This window comes from Pinus tabuliformis, chromosome X (assembly GCF_031772625.1).
Source record: "Pinus tabuliformis cultivar Carrire ecotype Pingquan chromosome X, CPIR1, whole genome shotgun sequence".
In the NCBI taxonomy this organism is placed as follows: Eukaryota; Viridiplantae; Streptophyta; class Pinopsida; order Pinales; family Pinaceae; genus Pinus; species Pinus tabuliformis.
The window spans coordinates 223,225,824-223,234,191 of record NC_142308.1 but is presented as its reverse complement, the minus strand read 5'-3'; the positions used below and the strand labels follow the sequence as shown (position 1 = coordinate 223,234,191).

Here is an 8,368-nt window from a genome sequence, read left to right as displayed (position 1 = left end):
CATTTGTCACACTTCAAAAAATAATTCCAACTCAGAGTAACTTTTTAAGTTAAAATTGAGGCCCTTCAGGGTTGATTAGAAATGGGCTTCTAAGAGTTTCATTTAAGTATTTCACAACTAGGGATATTTATTCTAAAATATTAACTTAACAATAATTCTCAAATGTTGATGCATCACTAGGATAACAAGATTAACACATCCAAAGCGTTTCCACAATTTACATTGAACTAAAACTCAATCAAGAAAGTATCCAACAAAATCAAGAAAGAAAAAGGAAACATATAATAAATAATGTAGACAACTGACTGGAAAACTACTAATAATACATGTGACCCGATTCCCAAGGCTTCTTAACACTACTTACAAAGGTATGTTCTAAGAGAACTAAATTTGTCACCACTACAACTCGTACCACCAGGTAACCACTATATCCTCTCTGCCAGATATATGCAAAACAATATAAGATTACCTGCAATGCCCTTCCATAACTTTTGCCATGTTGTCATCATATGTAGGAATAAACACATCGCTAGCCAAAGACACGATGTAATCCAGTGCAGCCATTTCAGATGAATTATTTTGGAATGGCTTTAAATACATAGGACTAAGAATAGTCGCCTTCCTCACCTGTAGATTTTGTTGATCAGCATGAGTGCATGACATAAGAAAATCCAACTTTAAAGGAAAATGAGTTGAAGTGAGTGAATCGGTCAACTTACAATATTTTGATAAGTTGAATAGAGGGTAGGCATCCTTCTTTATCTCCCATAGATTTCTTCAGCAGTAATACATATCTGAATATTTCTATCAAAATCAAAAGCTTTTAGTACTAATGGAGTCTCCTCTGGTGTTATAGGACATAGTCCATCCTTCCTCTTCATTTAAGAAATTATGGCCTCCTTCCATCAAGGGTAGTCATGTCTATGAAAGAAATATAACAAGATAATAGGATCAACATTGTTAACAATAAAGATTTTGACTTGACCAGGAAAATATTATGATTTCAAAACATGTAATATACCTCAGTCTAGTGATTTCCTCAACTTATTCAATGGTACAGCAAAGAGTGCAACCAGAAAAAACCAATATATCCATTTCATAACAAAGATGAAGAGCCACAAAAGGACCATGCTATTGCAATATTTAAAAAAATTGACCCAATTCATCAATTTTTGAAGTGAAAAGCAGAGTGTTGTAATTCACATGACAACATAGCTTTTAAACCTCAAGTGGCAGGCTATTATTTGCCAGATGTGCATATGTCTTATTCAAATGAAAAACTTTGTGCTTTCTTATAAGGGGAAGGATTTGTATCATGGTAGGAAACTTTGTTAGTATCCTTTTGTGAAATTTCAATAGTATTAAAGGATAGTCTTTGATACTCAGCCTGATGCATGTAAGAGGACATGTTTGACCATCTCATAGGAGGCATGGTGAAGACTGCCCCATCTTCTGCCTTTGCCTTTAGATTTGAGGGAAGCTTCTTTACTATCTGAAACTTACCTCTGAGAGATGTGATAAATCGATCCACATCAAAAATGTCTTCAAATTCACTGTTCACATACAACTAAAGATTAATTTTGCAAAAGGAAACATGAAGGATAAACCGCCCCCACAAGTAATTAATGCCATGCAATACGTAATGTTGAAATCAATCAATAAAACATACTAAATATTTGTTAACGGATAGGAGGAATACTGAAGTTAAACACCTAAGATGTGCCCAAAATGAAGCCTTGTCCAGCTTTGGGACAACCATAGTCACATTGAGATAATTGTAACCATGTCACATATCTAACATGAGAAAAATATTGACCTTGATCAAATGATAATATATCACAAAATAGTCACAAAAGAAAATGCAGCAAACATAGTGACAACATGAAGTAAATAATTACAGAGTTTGGAGAACCATAATCAAGGCCCTAGCTAAAGGACAATCATGCATAATTCTAAAAGGTGGAGATAAACCAACTTGCATATTGCAGCTCACATCTGATCCAGGCCTCCATTGCAAGAGACCATTAGGTATCCATTGCTTTTATATAGTCCTACCAACAATTTTCATACTCAAGAATTTCAGTATAATATTCAAGATTTTCTCAAATAGATACCAAAAGGAGGGAAAAACTAAAATTAACTGAGAGAAGAGAATGTTTTGCTTTCCACACTGATGGCTAGAGAAATTTGTCCTTACAAGAAATAATGGAGTAATTACTCTGAAAATATTCGATTTCATTTGAATTTAAAGGTACAAACCATATGATGCCTAAAAAGATTCAAGTTTACTCACAATCTATGTCAGCAACTATTACATCATCTAGAAAACCATCAAATTGCAATTAGATTATCTAAAAGCTTGAGAGTTCTTTGTTCTAGAAAGAAAAATAGAAGTTAGCCATTACTCTAAGTAGAATTGTTCACTTAGTATGGCATAAAACACTGATTTGTTTTCAGTTTAAAAAAGATCAGTTACATAGCCTAAGCACCATTCAAGTAATTTTTTCATAATTTACTAATTGTGGTTTACTTATGGGGAGGATGGTGTTCCAATTAGTTTCATTGTTTTCAAAGCTCATTGCTATCATTGGAAGACATAAGTTTATGTTAAAAGTTTAACTTTCTGAGGTAGCATCTCTAAACTTGCTCATCTAGAAGTAGATAATAGTTAGGAATTCCATAAACATAATGGAGTTTCTATTTGTCTATTGTGATAACATACCTCCTACAAGTGAAATTAATAGTGAAAGCCTACAAATATAATCTATGTTACTCTTGGTTCCATTAAAGTAATGCAAGATTATGAATCTTGATAATCGACAATAGTAAAATGGATGACATCAATCCAAAACTAAACGATCTAGAAAAAACAAGAATGGATTTTCACTTCTCATCTATAGAGGGATTTTCAAATTTCAAACTTAATTAGGTATGTGATGGACAAAAAATCACCTATATGAAGAGAAAGAAAACTTCTATCAGTTATAACTTCCTTTGAGGTACAGTCTCAGCAAAACCAAAATACCTCACAAGAATTAGATCTCCTTAAAGGTAGTGATTCAGTTGCACCTTCTAGTATAGCTAACTTGTTTCAACTTCACTCTAGTCACTAGCCATGCCTTTTCTTCTCATTCCTTGCTCTTAAGATAAGGACTCATGGCGTGAAGGCAATAGCTAGAAGAAATGTTGGTAAGGTTAAATGCCTAATAAGAACTAAACTAAGATTATCCACAGATACCAAGAGGGTGTTGGTACACTCAGGTAAGTTATAAATTTACCTTCTAACTCAAGTAACCATGATTCAATTGCTTAAGTTGTTCCCCTATGGGCAGAATTGTTCCAGCAAACTTCCAAGCTAGACATCCCTATGGGCCTGGCTCCAAATATCCCTAAACCAAACATCACTATTGGGGTTCTACTGGTAGGATTGTATGTTTGTGGAAACGAGCCAATGCAACTTCATATAGTGCATCCTCTAACATATAAATGGTGGAGATAGACTTTATTTCTTATTCAGTGCTACATGCATCTCACTCTGCCTTTAGTCATGACACACCACTTTGCTCCAGAGAACCAGATAGAATGGCAGCTAGTATTATTTAGCTGCAATGTTATTGTACTATATTTTTGTTATCCATTAGACTGTATCTAGAATTAGTTTGTAGATGGACATATCAAATCTATTTTCTCATAGAATATCTCTACAAGCTCCCCACATAGAGTATTCAAACAATAATGTACAAAGAAATAAAATAATTTCCAGTCATGATTTATTTTCCTTCATAAAGATCGGGGCACATATGTCGAATGATAATTGTTGTCTGCACAAGATCACATTCTCAATGTTTGTGTGGAAGGAGGAGGCCACTTTGGCTTTGTGGCTCTAAGTTGCACATAGGCTGAGTTGGAGTGGAAGTCATTTGGTCATTAGGTTAGAGAACTCTCGCCTAATAATGTGTGTGGAGAAGACATGTGATCACTTTGTGTGGAGAGCATTTTTATGTGAGGTCAGGCTTGGTGTGGCACTGCCACTGTTAAGGTTGTCAGTCATGGCATTTGAGAGGTCACATTATAGTCACAATGGAGGATACCCACAGTAAGGGTCACATTTGCATAATGGCCACAGTTAGCCATTACTCTAAGTAGCATTGTTCACTTAGTATGGCATAAAACACTGATTTGTTTTTAGTTTCAAAAATCTCAGTTACATAACCTAAGCACCATTCAAGTAATTTGTTCATAATTTACTAGTTGTGGTTTACTTATGGGGAGGATGGTGTTCTAATCAATTTCACTATTTTCAAAGCCCATTGCTATCATTGGAAGACTATAAGTTCATGTTAAAAGCTTAACATTCCAAGCCAACATTTCTAAACCTACTCATCTAGAAGTAAATAATAGTTAGGAATTCCATAAACATAAAGGAGTTTCTATTTGTATATTGTGATATCATACCTCCTGCAAGTTCACTTAATAGTAAAGCCTACAAATATAATCTATGTTACTCTTGGTGCCATTAAAGCAATGCAAGATTATGAATCTTGATAATCGGCAATAGTAAAGTGGTTCCATAGAGCTACCACTGATGCCCCCAGGTGGGTTGGGGTCACCTTTCCTCCCCTTCATTCATCCGAAAATTATCTGGTTTCGTGATGACGTGTAACTGAGTCTCCCTGGTTATTCATCCGGAATTCTCTGGTTTGGTGATGATGTGTAATGTAGAGTCTCTTTCTTCCTTTCGATCGAAAATCTAACTCAGTGAAGCTTATTTTTATAGTTTTTCCACTTTAATATAATATGATATTTTTATTTTCATTTTTTTGAGTTCTTTCTAGTGTGATTTTTTGGGCTCAACTAAAAAGTTTGAGGTGTGCAAGGATTATCCATCAAGCTTGTAATTTCAATAAATTCTAACGGGATTCTAGAGAAATTAGACTTGGAAAACTACCAGAAAAAACTTCCAAAAAATTGCACTAAGGAAAACTGGATTTTTATTGGTTGTAATTTATTCATTGGCCTAGATCTATGTCATCATGACGATGTGTAACACAGAATCTCCTTCATTAGTTCAATGCACTCTAATTCTATGGATGCAATTTTAATATATATCTATTAACAATTGCCTCAAAAGTGCAAAGAGAGGTCTATAGCATTGTTAAATTGTGATAATTTCAAAGACACGTGTACATTTGAATTCAACATCCCAATATTATTGGCATTCTAATGGAGAATACAACGCTATTTAATAAAACAAATGAAAAGTGCAATCTCTGTTAAGAAATTTACTGAGAGAAATAAATATAAAAATAACAGCAACAACCATAAACACATAAACACAAATGTTTATCAGGGAAAACCCCAAATCCGGGGAAAAACCCAACCTAATAAGATCTCATTAGCATTGGCCAAAACCCTAGCAAATCCAACCAGGTGAGCCTTCATCGCTCACCTCCAGGTCTTGCCTTATAATGAAGTCCTTCAAGCATTTTATAAGCTCCATTACATATAATACCACGGGAAGAATACTATGGGTGCACAATACCAAGTGCCCCAAAACCATCATTGTTTAACCTGGTCAACTTTGACTCTATCCTCAATCAAGTTTGCCTAACAATTCCCCCCTTAAACTTGACTTGGGGTTCCTTGACTAACTCCAGCCAAATCTGCTAAGTGAGACAATCCTGCTCACTCTAGCTCTTACCCCCCTTAGAGTTTTTACCCGAGGTATTGTTAACCCGACATCCCCCCTATCACCTAGGTCTAACCAGATTTTACTAGTGATTAACGAGGGGTACACATGCCTTACCAGGTATTACAGTAGTATGCCCATTTACATGCAATAATTTTGACTTCAAAATTTATTTTTTTGTTTATTGCTGCTGCGATTCTGATCCATCCTCTCTCAATTTGATTTGCTCAAAAACTTCTATCAAACTGCTCCAACTGCGAGTCCGATGAGAGACCTCGTAGATTCCAGCACCGGTGGCCTCACGTAGCAGAAAACAAAAATTTTTTGAAGCCCCATGAACAATTTTCTTTGCTGACCTTCTTTAAATAGCCGCATGAATCCCGAAAAATTCGTGAGCATGTTCCAAATTGGTAAATATCGCAAATGCATTGTGATCCCTCGCAGTTACGACACTATCTTCCGTACATTCTCCTCGAGGTTCTTCCGCATACGATTGTTCCACCATTACCCAGATCTGTAAAAAGAAGCTGCATTGATCTGATCAAGCACTATAAACCCCTAGCATCAAAGAATCCCTTTGAAACCAATATTTGGCTCTGATACCAGTGGTTAAGAAATTTACTGAGAGAAGTAAATATAAAAATAACGAGCAACAACCATAAACACATAAACACAAATGTTTATCTGGGAAAACCCCAAATCCGCGGAAAAGCTCAACCTAATAAAATCTCATTAGACCAAGTGAGCCTTCACCGCTCACCTCCCAGTCTTGCCTTACAATGAAGTCTTTCCATTCTTTTATAGGCTCCATTACATATAATACCACGAGCAGAATACTATTGGTGCACAATACCATGTGCCCCAAAACCATCACTGTTTAACCTGGTCAACTTTGACTCTATCCTCAGTCAAGTTTACCTAACAATCTCAACCCATTAATTAATTAGCTTTGTAGTGTCAATATGAAAATAGCACAATCTAATTGAGAATATAACATAATTTTTTTATATAAATAAAAAGCCTAACCTAATTACTTAATTGGATCAATCCATAACTCTTAACACATAGATGAATAAAAGGCTAAAATGAACCATTAAAATTGTTAATTGTTTCATTTTAAAAATTTATTTTTACTTATTTATTCATTGTGAATTGAATGATTTTAATTTATTTAATTAAAAATAAAATAAAAAAATTTCATCTTCAATTAATTATGAAATTATGTGTAAAATCTTGAATTTATTTAAAAAACAAATGAATTAATTTATATTCATTTTAATTTCACAATCATTAAGTTTCTAAGAAATATATTTCAACTTCAATATTATTTAAACTTCTAAGAAATATATTTAAAGTGAGGTTTAACATTTATTTGTATATGTCACAAATGTATTAATTTGACATTTTTTACTATGCAGTGATTCTCACAAGAATAATTTAACATGGTTGGGGAATTCTTCTACAATCCTTCTAAATTGTAAGTGTCTTTAAGCAAAAGTAAACCTTTTTACCACAATTTGCATTCATTTGGAAATATTTTTTAGCACCAATTTTTGTAATTTAGTAGACAACAAAGACAACTAAACATACAGATTTACAAACACAACAAAAAAACATACAATATTTTATGTCAAATGATCATGGGCATGGAGGCCATACGTATTGAAATAAATTAAAAACGAAAAAAAAAAACACTAAAAAGTCGGAAACAAAACTACAAAATAAAAGTTACAATTCCTACTGGCAAACACTTAACTCTCCCCTCCATATACAAGCTTCAACCACATTGAATATTTTTCTACTGGTAATGAATGTGCAATGAGTATGGGTCAAAACAGATTAGTAAAAAATCCCCGTGATAAGTCATTAATACTAACCACTTGCAATAACAAATATCAATTCCCTTCGAATCTTTGTCAATATTCCTAAAATGTCTGACCATTACTAAGAATGTTTACTTCCTGGTAGCTAATGGAAAAAAAAACTCCATTACTTAAACGTTCAACTCGAAAAAAGAGTCAAAAGCAATTTCCAGATCAGCAGAACCAATTTTAGTTACTCACTAAACAACTGTATATAACCATTTCAGCATCCAATACATTTACGGGCCTGCATTAAAATTCCAATTGAAAATTAGTTATTGGCTCATCTAGTTCACGCTTACCATTCATAAGCTGACCTCCAGCAGCAAACCCCATTAGTAAGATTGGGTCAATTTCCTAATGGAGACTAATATCATTTGCACATGTATAGCTCTTTTTAGGGTCATTTCCAAGGCCTCCTAACTGCTGATGAATGGCATCACTTTTTGAAGCCTAATTTACAGATTCCAACGTGATTTTCTCTTTCAAATTGGAAAATCTTCTCCATCTTCTGGCCAGTGGTATTTGACTTAGCAAATTGTTTGTTTCCCAATCAACAACTGAGAAGTGTCATAAACCATTTTAATTGCGTGTAAATTGTTTGCATTCCTGTTTTTTCAGGGATTGTTGACAAACCAAATCATCTGAATCTACTTTAAGTTCCTTTAGCCTTTCAAACATTTCAATCTGCAATAGTTACAAGTCATGGCTTTGGAAGCAACTTTTCCTCATGGCGCAGACGACTCTCATCAACATCATCATTGTTTGGCGGTATCAGAGAACGCCTTTTGGAAGATGTATGGACTCATTTCATTGC

General features: G+C 34.2%; 1 pseudogene; it reads right to left on the bottom strand.

The window, feature by feature from the left end:
* Positions 1 to 465: 465 nt before the first annotated feature.
* Positions 466 to 7,887, bottom strand: LOC149139159 (rhamnogalacturonan I rhamnosyltransferase 1-like; annotated as a pseudogene).
* Positions 7,888 to 8,368: the final 481 nt, after the last annotated feature.